Source organism: Amblyomma americanum, chromosome 11 (genome assembly GCF_052857255.1).
Source record: "Amblyomma americanum isolate KBUSLIRL-KWMA chromosome 11, ASM5285725v1, whole genome shotgun sequence".
In the NCBI taxonomy this organism is placed as follows: Eukaryota; Metazoa; Arthropoda; class Arachnida; order Ixodida; family Ixodidae; genus Amblyomma; species Amblyomma americanum.
The window spans coordinates 37434837-37451084 of record NC_135507.1 but is presented as its reverse complement, the minus strand read 5'-3'; the positions used below and the strand labels follow the sequence as shown (position 1 = coordinate 37451084).

Below are 16248 nucleotides of genomic sequence, written 5' to 3'. Positions count from 1 at the left end.
TCATTGCAATTTAGTTTTGATTCAGCGGGTGGCCACTACTTATTGACATGAAGCTTGAAGACGCTGAAGTTTGAGTTTTATCAAATTAGAGCAGTTTCTTGCTAGCAAGACCAGCAGCGTGAGGATAGTCGTCAGTGACCGAAGCATTTGCTGTCTGACATTTGAAAATGATAATTTGGCAACATTTGGCCTGCATTTATTCAGTGTATACCCGCCGTGACTGCGTTCTCTCTCGATCAGAAATTCAGACGCATAATCAACTGCTAAAGCTCCTCTGTACAATATTACGAAGTAACACTTCGGATTCCAATAATCTTCTTTTAACATATGTATCTCAAGTTGCTCATGGTACGAAAGCAGAGTTTTAAAGTCAGTTCCTGCTAAGTGGCTAATTGTGACAACAATTCGCATACAATTCTTGCCTGAGCATGCCCCTGCCCTAAAAGGTTGTGGTTGTGTTACTTTAGCTTCAAGAAAATTACCAACACCAATCCGCAATTCATAATCATATATGCGCGAGAAAATGCAGTCATAATAATTTGCAAAGGTTTATTATCTTCTCCGCGTGTAAACTGTGTCTTCATTTAACATGCAGAAAACTTGTGTTCCTTATTCCATTGTCTTTCAAAGCTCTTGTTATAGCAATCGAATTACACATTGGTGAAATTCTAAAGGTCCTAGGGAGACAGAGCTCACATACATAGTTCCACGTACCAGACACTAAAGATGTGTACTGCCGATAAATTAAGGTAGCAGAAAAGGCTTTTGTATCGAAGTATACGTTTCACCGGCTTTATTTCGCAGACTGCCTAGAATCGAACACCGAACCACGGCGGTGGCAGAAGAGACACAGATAGCCAGTCGTCGAAAATGCAATGCACATTGTGTCGGCAGGCAGCATAGCAAAAGCGACAGTGCCTTCAATTTACGCAAGTTCTATAAGCTGATGCGCTCTGACAGCCCGACTAATCACGCAGGAGATAGGCGGCTGCGAAGCCATATTTTCTCTCCCCATTTGAGCAACAAATATCATTCGCAGAGTTACTTATGTCTTAAAAATGCGATGATGTTCGATACCAATCAGAAGCAAAGAATTGCTGCAGACACGTTCAAATCCCCATCTACGTTGTATGGTTACATATGCGTCGGGAGAAAGAAAGAATTTCGAATAATGATAAATGGAGGATTAGCCTTCCTCTGCCGACAAAGTGCCGCCTCACACTTTAGTATTTATTCCATTGGCCATCGCTATCGCTATTGCGGACCTATTACACAATCCAATGATTCAAATTTCTTCCTTAGTATTTAATTCGTACAAGTGATCACACAGTATCATTGAGCTCAAGCTAACGTCTCGCAGACTTAGATGTGAAAGGTCTGGAGGTAAATCTCCAATGCGCTTTCAAAGACATTTCTTTCAAATGATTATTAAGGCTGCGTGTGTGTGTGAAAAACTTTATTTCAGGGAGGAAGCTTGAGGTAGCCGGAGCAACCTCTCGCAATCTCTAGGTGGGCTCCTCATTACAGGAGCCCATTGGCGACCGCCATGACTCGGGCTCGGTGTACCAGGGCCTTCTGGCTTGCTAGGTCCGAGCAGCCGAGCAGGGCTGCCTCCCAGTCCTCCTGGGTGGGGTTGGGTTTGGGGGCGAGGTTCGTGGTTGACTGGCATGCCCACACCATGTGAAAGATGTCCGAAGACTTCTCCGCACAGTGTGGGCATTCTCCTGTACAGGCAGGATCAAAGTGTTTTAAAACTGCCGGGCACAGCAGCGTTTTGGTGTAAAGGCGGAGGTGTGTGCGTTCCTCCACCTTTGTGAGGCCCTTACAAGGCTTGTGATAAATTGCATGGCCGAATTGGAATAATTCAGTAATTTCTCTAAAAGTGAGGGCCGGATTGGGTTCGGGATCCGTATCCAAAGGGTCTGAAGGCGTTGCCCGGAGAGTGAGCGCGCGGGCGGTGGCGTCTGCCGTTTCATTGCCTTCGAGGCCCATATGAGCTGGAGCCCATACAATCGTTCGAGACGCGGGGGCCCCGAGGTAGTTACTGTTTTGAAGGATGCGATGCGCAAAGAGAGGAATGTGCCCCTGTTTAATATTTCTGCAGGCCCCTCTCGAGTCGGTGACGATCACTCGCGACTCCTGGTCTGCGGCGGCTAACGCGATGGCAACTTCTTCCGCATGTGTTATGTCTTGAGCTCGGAACGTTAGGCCATTCACCACGATTTTTTGGTTGACGACTGCGGCCGCGTACCACCCCCCATGGTGAGGGCCTGAGGCGTCCACGTAGAAGATGCCATGTTTGTTCCCTTAGTGACGGGCCAGTGCCTCCGCCCGCGCAAGGCGCGTGCCACTGTGGTCGTCACGTGTCATGTTGGCCGGAAGAGGGCGTACGTGCAGGGCGTATCTCCAGATTTCAGGAATGCGTACGCGCTCTTCCGTAAGTGTTGGGTGGTGGATGTGTAGTCGGGCTTATAAGCGGCGACCCGACGGCGTTTATGAAAGCCTTGTGTATTGATTTGTCAAGTGCGCCTCCCGGAGCTCCGCGAATGTATTAACCATCCCCAGGCCCATGAGACGCTGGTTGGATGTGGTGATCGGGAGATCGAGGGCACGCTTGTACATCTTTCTGAGAATCACTTCGAGGACGTTCTCATCAAACTTCCGCAGGTGGAGGTAAGGAGTCGAGTAGAGGACTCGACTGGTCACGAATGCATGCGCCAGCCGCAAAGCGTCTCTGCACCGTAACCCCCCGCGTTTGTTGGAAACCCGGCGGACCATCCGGCCCACGTGGTCCCCCACCTTGCGCAGTTTTGCTAGTGTGGTATCAGCTCGTCGATGCTTGTGGATAAGGAGACCAAGTACTCTAATCTCATCGCGTTCGGGTATCGGGCCGCTGGCCAGAGATAGTTCCATTTTGGTGGCGCACTGAAGCGACGGGCGAATGTGCACAAATTCGGATTTGGACGGTGAGCACTGAAGGCCGCAGCGGCGGGCATAAGCGTCCACGATCTCCGCCGCTTGCTGCAGGTTGGCCTCAATGCCTCCAACCGATCCATGTTTGGCCCAGATGGTTATGTCGTCGGCATACAGCGCGTGCTGGATGCCTTCGACCTTCGCCAGCTGAGCCGGGAGTTTCATCATGGCCAGATTGAAAAGTAATGGCGAGAGGACCGCACCCTGTGGGGTTCCTCTCGTTCCCAGTTTATATGGGCCGTGTTCTTCGTCTTGTATTCGGATGAAACTTCGTCGATCCGAGAGAAATTGCTTGATGTACTGAAACGTGTTATGTCCACAGTTCGTTTAGGAGAGCTTTTGCAGGATGATTTCGTGTGTGACATTGTCGAAAGCCCCCTTCAAGTCAAGGGCGAGTACTGCCTTATCGTTGAAGGGATATTCGACAGGGTTGAGAATTTCTCGGTCGAGTTGAAGCAGAACATCTTGAGCGGACCTCTGCGGGCGGAAACCGAACATGGTATCTGCGAATGTATGTTCATTTTCCAGAAACCCAGACAGCCTATTCCGCACATGGTCTCCATCAGCTTTCCCGCGCAAGACGTGAGGGAAATGGGGCGGAGGTTGTCTGTGTTTATGGCTTTGCCGGCTTTCGGAATGAAAGTTACCAGGGCGGTCTTCCATTCAATTGGTAGAGGTGCCTCACCAAGCCAGATCGAGTTGATGAAAGCGAGGAGGGTTTCGTAGGCGGGATCGGGAAGATTAGCAAGCATTTTCACAGTTATCTTGTCCCTGCCCGGTGCCGTTCCTCGTTTCATTTTAGCTAGGGCCGCCTTGAGGTCATGCAACTGGAACGGTTGATCCAGATTCGCGTTCTCTGAACCTGCATACGAGAACGCGGGTCCTCCGGGGTCCTGCTTAGTGCAAAGATACTGGTCGCGCAGTTTGCATGCTAATTTTGATGTATTTCCATCGAAGCTATGAATAGCTCGTTGGAGATGTTTTTGTGTCTCGGCGCGGGTTTGAGTCGGGTCAATTAGGGCGCGGAAAAGGCGCCACGTGCTCCGGCTCGACATTTGTCTGGCCGCCGTGTTGCAGCGGTCTACCCAGTTTGCGTCGGCGAGTTGGGCCGCGTACTCTGCCGCTCGCTGGGTGAGCTCGGCGATACGAAATTTGAGCTTTCTGTTACGTTTTTGGCGGCGCCATCTGCGGACGAAGCTGTGCCGCGCCTCCCAGAGGTGCAGAAGGTGGTTGTCCACCTCCGGAGTGGCCTCCGAGAGCTGAATTTGTGTTTCCACCGAACGAAGGTGTGTAACCAATCCTTGTGCCCACGCGTGGTAGCCTTGTTCGTGGATAGACGCCGAATTGATGTAGTTTTGCCGGAACTTATTCCAGTCTGGAAGCCGAGCTTGTGCGTGGGGTCTTGCCAATGGTTTAGTCCTTACGGTAGTATTGATAAGGCAGTGGTCACTACCGAGGATTTCCTCGGTGTTGATCCATTCTGCGTGTACAATGTTTTTGGTAAAGGTGAGATCCGGACATGTATCCCGGGTCACGGAATTTCCCAGCCGCGTTGGATATGCAGGGTCAGTGTGAAGAGTCAGGCCCAGCGTGGACGCGAGTTCCGCTAGCTTGCATCCCCGCTTCTCTTCACGCACGTATCCCCATAGTGTACTGTGGGCGTTGAAATCGCCCACAATCACCAGGGGGTCCCTGCCCGCAGCCTTCAGAGCGCGCCTAAAGAGTGCTGCGAACGTTACATTTTTGAGTTTGGGGGAACAGTATATGTTGAGTACGTGGAGTGGTGCATCTTGTTTCTTGAGCGGAAGAAGTGTCACCATCACATAGGAATATTCTGTGTAAAGTTCCAAGTCAACTAGATTAGCCGTATAATTTTTATGCACGCAGACGCAGGAAGAGGGGTCCTGCTGAAAGGGGATGTAATTCGTGAGGGTGACGCCACTCCCTGGCTCCTGGAGGGCAACCACCGCGGGAAGAGAATCGAAAGTTGAAAGGTAAAGTCGGAGATCCGCCCTCTTTGCACGAGAACGGAAGCCCCGACAGTTCCACTGGACAATTTGGACGGGGGTGGCCGAATTGGTTCTTGGGGAGCGCCTGATCTTAAGGCTGCTCGCCATGGTCATTTAGATTGAGGAGGGGTTGTACTGACACTGCTCCGGAGCCAACACTCACAGGAAGGGGGGTATCCTCCATACTAGAGAGTGAGCAGTTGTCGTCGTCGGCTACCTCGGGGGTGCGTCTAGAAGTTTTGTGAGGGCGGCCGGGTAAGGGATCGCCGGGCCTGCGCGAGGAGCGCAAGGAATTCGCAATTTGTTGGGCAATCATCGCGGGGATTGTCTCTTGCAATTTGGAGATGGCGTTTACCATCATTGAAATTTGATTTTCTGTAGCGCCTAATCGGGCCTCTGTGGCCCCGAGGCGGGCCTGGAATTCGGCCTCCAAACTTGTTACCGCCTTCGGTACCACGAGCTCACTCTCCATCACCTCAGCCGCGGGAGGCGAGGGGGAAGAAGAAGACTGGTTGATTTTAGATTCCAATTCGTTAATTTTCTTTAGCAGCATCTCATTTTGGGCCCTGAGAGCTGCTATTTGATCTTGCTCGGCGCTATGCGCCCTTGGAAAGGGAGTGAAAAGGGGGAAAGAGAAGCAGCCCCACCCGAACCGCTCACCTGGTGGCCATTTTTGACTGCGTTGACCCAGGCCCTGGTATCACCGCGCGTTTCTGTCGACTGTTTCGCCAGTCCGCCGTGTGGTGGCGACACCTTGGATGGTTGTTTTGCAGCACCTCCGGTAGGTGGGCTCTCGGTGTTGGAGATTTCCTGGCCATGCTGATCGCCGGGAGGCCCAAGATAGCGGCTTTTCTTCTTGGACGCCGTTTTTTTTCTTTTTCTTCTTGGGTGTGCGGAATTTTGCTGCACAGTCACGAGAGTTGGTGGCATGGGATCCACCGCACAGGGAACACCGGGGAACACAGTTGTGAGGAGCCCGCTCCCCCTCCACTAGCGGAGCTTGGAATCCGCAGAGTCCACAGGTGTTCGATCGCAGGTTTGGACACGCATCAGCGCGATACCCGACGACCCCACACTGGCCGCACGCCGGGATAGTTTTGTAGTAGTTTCTCACAGAGACGACCATGTTGTCATAATGTACGTAACGGGGCTTCTCCTTACCCGCGAAAGTGATGCGTGCTTTGTTGGATGTCCCGAACTTCCGGATTTCCAGGATGGTGCCGGCGCGCCAGCACACTCGGTCTTTAAGAGTTTCCGTGGTGTCCGAGTTACGGACCACGATCACGCCATGGGACATGTTGCCGCCGTCTTGTCTTAGGTAACCCCGAAGGGGGATCGACCCATTGTCGGAATTTACTGCGAAGTCCCCGATAAGCTGGTCGGCAGCCTCGATGTCCGGGGTATGCACAATGATGAGGATTTGCTCTCGTGAGGGTAGAACGGAGATGGTGCGGGCCCGTTTCACCCCGAGGTACGCTGAAATGGCAGTGCCGTAGCCGGTTTCTGTGAACGCCTCGTGAAGAGAAACGCTTTCCCTGGGCTTTATAACTATGACGTAGTCTTCAGGTGTCGGTTTGGGCATTGGACGCAGCTTCCACTTCGAGAACGCCTTGTCCTTGCTTCCCGTGGCGCGCGTCGCGGGAGCGTTCACGTTTCCGACCGACGAACCGGCGGCCGAGGCGGCGCCGAACGCCGCCATCTGGGCTTTGTCTTGGGAGCGGCCTGCAGCCGCTTGAAGCAAAGCTTGACTTCGAGTTTTGGGAGTAACCGTCGAATTTGAAACTCCGGTGGTGGGCACCGAGGTTAATAATGATTAATAATGATTAATAATAATTATTAAGGCTGCGTTGGACACATTAAATTCGATGCCACAGCATAGAATTCAAAAGCTATATCTTAAAACATGCAGGTCTACTAACACATGCAGAAAAGCTTGGCTGGTAGGCATGCTAAGCGAAAAGAAATCGTGCCAGTGAAAATGCTTAATGATAAGCCACGTTCTCTGCTCGGCTGAAGCGAGAATCTTCCCGACGGACTTACGTCACGAATACTTTTAGCAAGCTCAAAATAAGCGTACTTACTACGGGAGTATCATGGCTGCTTTCAGTACCAAACAAAGTAAGAGTGGTGGTACACCACCGCAGCTTGAAATATTTGTGGTTTTTACTGCCACTACATTCTGAGACTGCGTACAGAAGATTCAGCAGTCAAAATTGGCCTTAAAGTATTCTTAAAATTTGATTTGGTTTATGGGGGTTTAACGTCCCAAGGCGACTCAGGCTATGAGAGACGCCGTAGTGAAGGGCTCCGGAAATTTCGGCCACATGAGGTTCTTTAACGTGCACTGACATCGCACAGTACACGGGCCTCTAGAATTTTGCCTTCATCGAAATTCGACCACCGTGGCCGGGATCGAACCCGCGTCTTTCGGGCCGGCAGCCGAGCGCCGTAACCACTCAGCCACCGCGGCGGCTATTCTTAGTGTTACTACATCTAGTTATAAAGTCTGCTTGGCGTACCACAATGCTCCTCCTCTATAATCTGTGGGTTTCCATAGCAATTACGTATCCTTTTGAATGTCGCTCTAGTTGTAAATTGACCCTTTCCAATTGACATGGACAGAAAAGGAGATGTTAGTGTCTGATTGTGGCATCGGCTCTTGTGCAGGGTGCTTGTTAGCCTTAGAGCGTATATAAAATGAAACACAGATAGTATGCGTGGCCTCGAGACTTTCTGTAAGACGTAGCAATTCTAGGACTTGTCGCGAATTATGGGAGTCCGATTCGTATACAGGCCAGGTATCTTGGCTGCCGCCCTGCCATTAACTTCAATCTGTTCTCTTGGTAAAGCCAAGGTGTGCGCTTTCGAGCCCTGGCTGTTTTCGCGACCTGCGCTTCTGATGCCGGCACTCACCGTTCCATCAACTCCATCAATCTCCGCCCCTCCATCAAATGGACAGAGAACACAAGTATCAGCCAAAACATTAACTTCTGTACACGCCATCCCGTTCAGCAGCACTGGAGCTCACATTTTCAGCGTGGAAAACGGGAGAGTTTTGCAACCTCCGCCTCAAGGCACTGGACCCTGAACTGCGCCTTCGTCTTCCACGTAACTTAGAACGTCGCGACGCAACACTGTTATGCCGTTTATGGATCGGTGTTGCATTTACCAATTACTATGCTTTCCGAATGGGGATGGCTGACAGCCCTGCCTGTGAGAGCTGTGGTTGTGAGGAGACCATCGCTCATCTTCTCTGTGAGTGCCTGCATTTACGAGTGCAAGACATACACTGTGTTGTGCCCTGGACCTCCTCGATCCTCGCCCATTAACAGAGCAAAAGATCCTCGGTCCGTGGCCACAGCAGTCGACTGCCCTCAAGGCATACAAGGCACTCTTTGCCTACTTGAGAGCGACTCGATTGAGTGACAAATTGTTACAGCGTTGTGCGTGTGTGTGTTATGCCTTCTTCCCTTCTCTCTTCCTCCTTTTAGTCCCCTAATCCCTCTTCCCCAGTGCAGGGTAGCCAACCGGAACCCCTTTCTGGTTAAAATCCCTGCCTTTCCCTCCTCCTCTTTATCTATCTATCTATCTATCTATCTATCTATCTATCTATCTATCTATCTATCTATCTATCTATCTATCTATCTATCTATCTATCTATCTATCTATCTATCTATCTATCTATCTATCTATCTATCTATCTATCTATCTATCTATCTATCTATCTATCTATCTATCTATCTATCTATCTATCTATCTATCTATCTATCTATCTATCTATCTATCTATCTATCTATCTATCTATCTATCTATCTATCTATCTATCTATCTATATATCTATCTATCTATCTATCTATCTATCTATCTATCTATCTATCTATCTATCTATCTATCTATCTATCTATCTATCTATCTATCTATCTATCTATCTATCTATCTATCTATCTATCTATCTATCTATCTATCTATCTATCTATCTATCTATCTATCTATCTATCTATCTATCTATCTATCTATCTATCTATCTATCTATCTATCTATCTATCTATCTATCTATCTATCTATCTATCTATCTATCTATCTATCTATCTATCTATCTATCTATCTATCTATCTATCTATCTATCTATCTATCTATCTATCTATGTCTTTCTTGATGGACAGTGCATTCAGTATTCTGCACTTCTTGATTACACTGTAGCGCCCTCTTGCCGTTCTTCGCCCTCAGCCACGCAACAGCTAACTTTCCTGCCTTATCGTATTCATATCTAGCGGTAAAACCACTGGAGCTGCAGAGACCCCTTAATATATCTTCTGTTATTCGGGGTCCCTACGCGAACACAGCACAGCACGACTACATCCCTACATTTTATGCCCAGAGCAATCAAATGGATCATCAGAAAGACGACTATTTGGTCGCTTGCAAGATCTATATACAAACTGAAAGACAGTGCCAGAAGCTGTGGGAATGTCCGCGTGCCCTGAGGCATCTGTGAACAAGGTACCTGATGAGCAACTACATTGCTTCTATCCATGTTTGGAGCACAGGGATCGCAGAGTTTTGTACTGCTGCATTCGATTCAGGGAGAAATTTCGGTATTAACCGGTCAGTTGCGCCTTTTAGCGATGTTCGCCGCACTGTGAGGGAAAGACATTAAATAACATTTCGTGCATATCTGCTTTATTTCATTTGGATGGGGAGAAAACTTGGAGAAGTGCCTCGGTGTAGATGCAGCGCCCACACCGAAGAACATGCACAATGAAATATCGTAAGCCACTATCAACTCGCTGGGACCCAAGGCGGGTGAAAAACATTACATCATGTGCGAGAAAAATAGTATGGTTGTGGAAGTTTACAATGGGCCAATGAAAAGACGATAAAAGCCCATAATTCGACAGTAACAAGAAACCTCTGCCGCTAATGTCTTTAATGTTTCATTTATTTATTTTTCTAAATACTGCAGGCAGCAGTGCTGCCTAGGCCCGAGAGGGTTACAAAAGGTAAGTTTGCAAAGAACGCTCGAAGGTGTTACTGTAGGAACATACAAAAACCGAAGCAGTCAGGCGATTCCATTGTTCGATTGTGCATGCGAAGAAAAGATTGTTGGAACTGCTTAGTCCTGGCATTGTGTGTCCTTATCACTTTGGTGTGGTTCAGCTTTTATGGTCTTCGTCGTGCAGAAAGTGAATACGATTCACGTGGCAGTCATGGTTTATTATGATATAGTAAGTGAAAAACTTTTAACTTAGCAATCTGTTTGCGCAACTGGAGCGGCTCCAACCTATGCTGTCTCAGCATATTAGTAACGGATGAACGTTCATAGAACGCATCAATGAATGTATCATGGAATCACGGATTGTTCTATAACCAGAACAAGCAAAATTTTAAAAAATGCTATACTAAGCAATTTTCAGGCCCTGTGATTGCCATTACTGGATATTTTGACTTTTTTATCACAGAATAAAATTTTAAAATAGTCCCTACAGCTAAAGTTTAAAGCCAAATCAAAACTCTAAGCGCAAGAGAGGGTACAACTGTCATTTAAATTTTAGTTGATGCTAGTTAAAAGGGAGTGCTGATGACTGTTCGTAATGAAGTAGAGGTGGCAAATTATTCATAAATAGTTTATTTAGTTGTTTATTTGTTTGCTTGTGATTCATATTTATTATTATTCTTTTCCCTAGAGCATCAGAATCAGATAATACATTAGATATGTGATAAATATAAACGCGGTGTAGGCAGCAAAAGCAGCAAATGTACCTGATCACAAAAACATAAAAATTGAGCCCCAGAGCCGTAGAACTGGAAGAAACATTACTAGAAGGAAACGCTTGGAAAGAGGTACATGCACTGGCTGATTGAAGAATATGGCACCCGGAAGAAATTTAAAAAAAAAGACAGAACAGTTCGGATTTGAAGTACGAAACGATGTATACACAGAGATGTGTGACTATAATGCCAATTAGCAGGCAACGCACAAAAACGCTTTTGCGATTTCAGCCCCTTACAGCGATTTTCTTTAATATACTCTAAATAACAAATATAATTGCGAAGATAATACATTTTCGCTTGCACATTTAAATGCGTCTAAGTGTAGCCGTCCTGCAAAATTTTACTTTGCCAGCCGTCAATGCAGTTTGCACAAATAAAGTTGCGCAGAAAAAAAAATTATTGCCTAATTCATGAATTCTCTACATATTCAGACAGCTTCACTGCTTAGATTATCGAAATTCTTATGAAAATTTGCAATGCATTGCGTGGTTGATATTTTTGTATAGTCAGTATGTAAAGTATTTCATTTTGCAGAGCCCACTGTGTTATCGCTAACGAAACATATATAAAAGAATGGATTTATCATGCAAGCATCAATAAGATATAAAATCAAGGTTTTATCCCAAGTGAGCAGGCCTGCTGCCCCATTCGCAACTAAACTTTAGCCAAGGAGAATCCGAACCATTGACATGAAGTCTACCGTGCTCTTCGCTTCCGTTCTTTGGGCTTTGATTGTAGCCTCAGAGTAAGCATGTTTTTATCACCTTTTAGTGCGTGTACTTTACCCAATAAATGACGGAAGTTTAATGGCTGGGTAATACTGCTTTCCGAAGATATGGAACAATTTTAATGTATGAATTGGTGGCAATATTTTTTCGAAGCCTAATTACTAAATTAAAAACAGGAACACAAGATAATATCCAGGAGAACGTGCTTTTAGCGTTAAGGCACAAGGCGGCTGGAACTCGTTTGATTATGCCGTGCTGTGTTATGTCTGATGCCTTCTGAGGTATGCATGTCGTCTCATAATCGGTTTAATATAGCCAGAAACAGGCTAATTAACCTTCAAAATGCATAACGTAGCCGTAGATACAGGCCGAATAGTCACCGCTGTTCACATTGTCTTTTATTTTCTTTTCCGGCCCGCTCGGCTTGTGTTATACCAATGCACTGGGGGATTTGTATTGTACTTTTTTCGTTGGCGCTAGAAGTATTTGCATTATTTATTCCCTCAACTAAGTTCCCGTAAGTCTTCAAAGATTACTGCGTGAGATGTTCCGTCTTATGCGTTATTAGGCGCGCTGGTGCTCATTTGTTTGGGTTTAGGTTGAGAAGAGAAGGGTGCAGGTAAAGAGAAGGGTGCAGGTAAAGTAAGGCCAGGATGAATCAATCTTGAGATGTTACTTCGCTTTATGAAGGCACGGCACACAATCTTTTCTCTACAGATGCCAGCCCAGGCCTCCGCCAGGACGACAACAATGTCCTCTTTGGGTAAGTGAAAGGTGTACCCAGCGCGTAGGTAAGAGCTCCTGTATAGTGCGCCAAATATTACACAACTCAATTGAAAACAGCAGCAGAGAGAAACGACGATCAAGAAATAACACACTCAACAATCACCTTAATATCAAAAGAACTCGACATTCATTCCACTCCGGATCATGTGAGATAAACCTTGGTCAGACTTATGAAGAAGTATAAATTACACATAAGTATATTCACTCAGTAATTGAGCTATCCGCAGCGATTGAGTAAACGATGTAAAATAATGAAAATAAAATAAAGATAATTCACTCAAAAGTTTTCAAAATTTTTTTTATTCCAGTGCGCGTCATTTACAAGTGGAGAAAACTGGGCGGTGGATTAATAAGGGCGGCTGTTATTCCTAACCTAGGTTTAAGCTGACAGTATATGCCATCAGAGTTGTGACATTTTCCAGCGGTAAAAGAGGGCTTGGGAATAAGTTTAACATGCAAGAGTAAACAATCAGAGAGTATTTTCAGTAGCTAAATATAAGCAGTAAATATTAACTACCAAGTTATCAAGCCTCTAAAAAGTAAATGAAAAACATTTAAAAATGCGTATACTATTGCGAAGTTTCTTTTTTCACGACACAAATTTGTGCACAAGAATCATTCAAAACTATCAATTAAGAAGTTACCCCCAAATAACATGTCAGCACTGTGAAGATATTGTACATTATTTACACTGTGTTCTGGTGTCCTGATTTCAATAAACAAGGAGAGGGATAAATGAAAGTCTTACACAAAAGATCAGATATCTCAATACTCTGAAAAAGAACAGAGAAAATTTCGAAAGAGATAGGCACATTCAATTCTTTCATACGAAAGATGTTCTTCACAAACACTGACTTTAAGCTTGCACTTCAGGATGGTTCTCTTCAATTTTATAAAATAACAGCTTTGAGTTAAATGCATTCATTGCAATGTATCCAGCGCAACTGATCCCTATATAAAAAGAAACTGTTCAGTCAAATCTGGCTTTGAAGCTTTAATTGTTTTTAAACCCCTTTTCAAAGGTTCTTCACCGGTGTAAATGTGGTAAGCTTTGGTGCTGGATATATTCATTCACTTGGTGTATCTAGCCATTTGTATTTTACAGTTTTAATGTCGTTAGCCCAGGTGCTCTCACTTGGGTGTCCGTTGCCCCTCTTGTGCTTAGCATATAAGCCTTCTTTGAAAGACCTAAATAGCGCAGGGATGCCGTAACTAATTATCCGCTCTATTCTCAGCGCTTAGGAACAACTCTGAAAAGCACAGCACCACCGAAATTTCACCAAACTATACAAGTGGCATCAACACCGTTGTTCTCAGTGAATTTCTTGCTGCCAAAAATGTGCAGAGATTGTAGTTTTCTTTCAAAAGTATTCCTCTTTTTAATACGGGCGCAACTTGAGTGTAAAAATATAGGCGTAAAAAAAATTATGAATTTTAAAGCGAAAATTTTTACCACGCTACTTAAAGCAGTCGTCGCTAGGCCGGAGAATGACTTTGAATGACCAGCATAACCACGTAAGCCGTGTATGACCATATGTGGCACAGTTATGGAGTCGAACCCTTGATCCCTGACCTTGACCTATTACCTGTTGTTGATCTTTGGAAATTGGCAATCTTTGGGTTGACTTTTTACCTTAAGAACACCAGATGGGGTGATAAGAAGCTACGCGATGACATCCGATGAGGGTGTCATAACACCATATGATACCACGTCATAGCCACGTGGCTGGTCGTGTGGGTATATGCATATAGAACGGCTATCGCGAGCGCATAGCTGAGCTGCCATGGACGAGCCACAGACGCTTAGCAGGCTTCCATGCTTTTCGCTGAATTTTCGCTGAAGTTATTCAACGCCATTTTTTTATTATTCATAACAACGTCACATTTCTTCCACGTGTACCTTGTCGCCGAGGGCGCTCTCGTGATTTTGGTGAATTTTGATTTTGGCATAAAAATGGTGAGTGAAGCAGAAGTAATAAATGAAGTCAATTCAAACGTTACCACAGGCTGAGGTTCTATTTCGCGCGAAATCCTTAACAATGATCCCATGGACTCCGCTAAAGCATGAATATGGTTTAGCTCATTGCTCATTAAATTTCCGCTTCGTGCACAGTACTTTGACTCTCGTATTTCTGTATTTCCTTCGTTAAGCTTGTCAGCTTACCTGTCTGCAAAAAAAGAAGGCTCCGACACGTCCCTTGGTGCGCAATACAGAGCTCTAAAATCGAGGTCGCTCAAAGGTCCCTATTCTTGTTTTACAACAAAGCCAATTTCCTTTCAATCTTCTCTCTTCTGTTAAACATTCCCTACAATTTTCAAGTTAGTGCTTAATCTTTTTGCGTTCTAAATTCTTATGAGTTCTGTATTCTCTTCATGTAACGATTGCAGGAAACATTTTGGCGAGCTTTGCGTGCTCTTTTTATGTAAGAGTGTTCTTTCCTTGATTATCATATTGCAGGCCAGTTGCTCCTACCTTTTACTTTTTTCTTGTTTTTCACATCATTTTGACAATTGGTTAATGGCTCTACATCTGCACGGAGCCAGTGCCATTGCTCCTTGGTTGACTTAACACCGCAAACATATATTAATATTATTAACAGTATCTTGATACAGATCCATGCAAACTTATACACTCCAGCCAAATCCATGCATAGCCGCGCTGCGCAGACCACAGCGTCGTATCATTCGGTAAACAACAGCAGTACTCTGTACGAATTTAATCGTATTAGAGATGAGAAAAGAAAATTATTACAATATTTCTGTGTAGTTTCCTCAGGAGATTGGTAAAGCTCAAGAAAACGCCATATATAACCTGTTTTCTCCACAAATCCTTATCTTTTTCTTCCTTGTAGTGCGTCCCCGGAGCACTACCTGGTTCTCAATGCGCGCCGGGTTGCACTTGCGGTCAACGCCAAAACCGTGGACCACCTCAGCAGCTTCCCTGCGGCCCTTCACCCTTGGCAGGCCGGTCTCCTTCACCACCACGTCGTCCCCCATTCGCAAATGTTGCAATGGGATAGATACGAATGTAAACATCCCATTGTCTAAATGCTTAATGAAACCAATAAAGGCTCACCACGCAGAAATGCTGCGTGTTCATGTCATTAAAGAACAGAAAAATAAAAAACATAAACGCACAAAAACATCATAGAGATATCGATTTAAATTGTTTTTCGCAATTCTATAGCATTCGAAGCTGTTGAATGCTCTACCTGAAATGACTCGCGAAACTTATGAGACCCAAATTGCTCTTTTTGAATCTGTCGTGTAGAAATTGTAGTGATGTTGTATTTGCTGTTTACCCAAACACTTCAGCGTCACTTATCATTTTGATGCTAATAAATCTTGTTCCGCCTAAAGAGCATTTCCAGCTAGGTTGCAAAAAGCCAAAAGTATTTTCTTTCTACGGAACACGTCAGTGATTCACTTTTTTGCACGCATGTGCAAGATTTGTTAGAAATGGTAAAGTTTGTTAAAACTGTAATATTAAATACCACATAGTTTGAAATTCGTCCAGCCATAGTGAAATCATTTTCTTTTTTGTAGATGCACGCTCTGATCAAAAAATTGAGGGATAAAATACAGATCAGTGCCGGTGGAAACAATACGCGTGCAATAAAATCAGGGACGACGTGCTACCACTCTTGCGATTTTATTAAAGATTATTTTCTGCATCTGTCTGAAACAAAGAAACGAATTCAAGTTAGAGCGAAATCTGAGCATAAGTGTCAGTTCCGATGACATATTGCTCTGTACGGAGCATTGAAATTAATGCAGCGCAAAAAAAAAAAACATTTGAATTCTTTACAAACTTTAAAGCACGACGTCGTGTCAGGTTACTATGTAATTAGAACAGTGCGCAACTCAATTACGCAAACTGCTTCGCGAACGCAGAGGCAGTATTGTAAAGTTAATTCTTCGACTATTGAACTCTCGCCATATCCTTTGCAAATCCGCCAGCGTAGAGATGAACATTGCGA

At 45.4% G+C, this 16248-nt stretch overlaps 1 long non-coding RNA gene across 1 annotated transcript; it reads left to right on the top strand.

The window, feature by feature from the left end:
- Positions 1 to 11352: 11352 nt before the first annotated feature.
- Positions 11353 to 15428, top strand: LOC144110331 (uncharacterized). The gene is made up of 3 exons (XR_013309809.1): positions 11353 to 11499; positions 12200 to 12245; positions 15121 to 15428. It is a non-coding gene; the product is annotated as an uncharacterized LOC144110331 (long non-coding RNA).
- Positions 15429 to 16248: the final 820 nt, after the last annotated feature.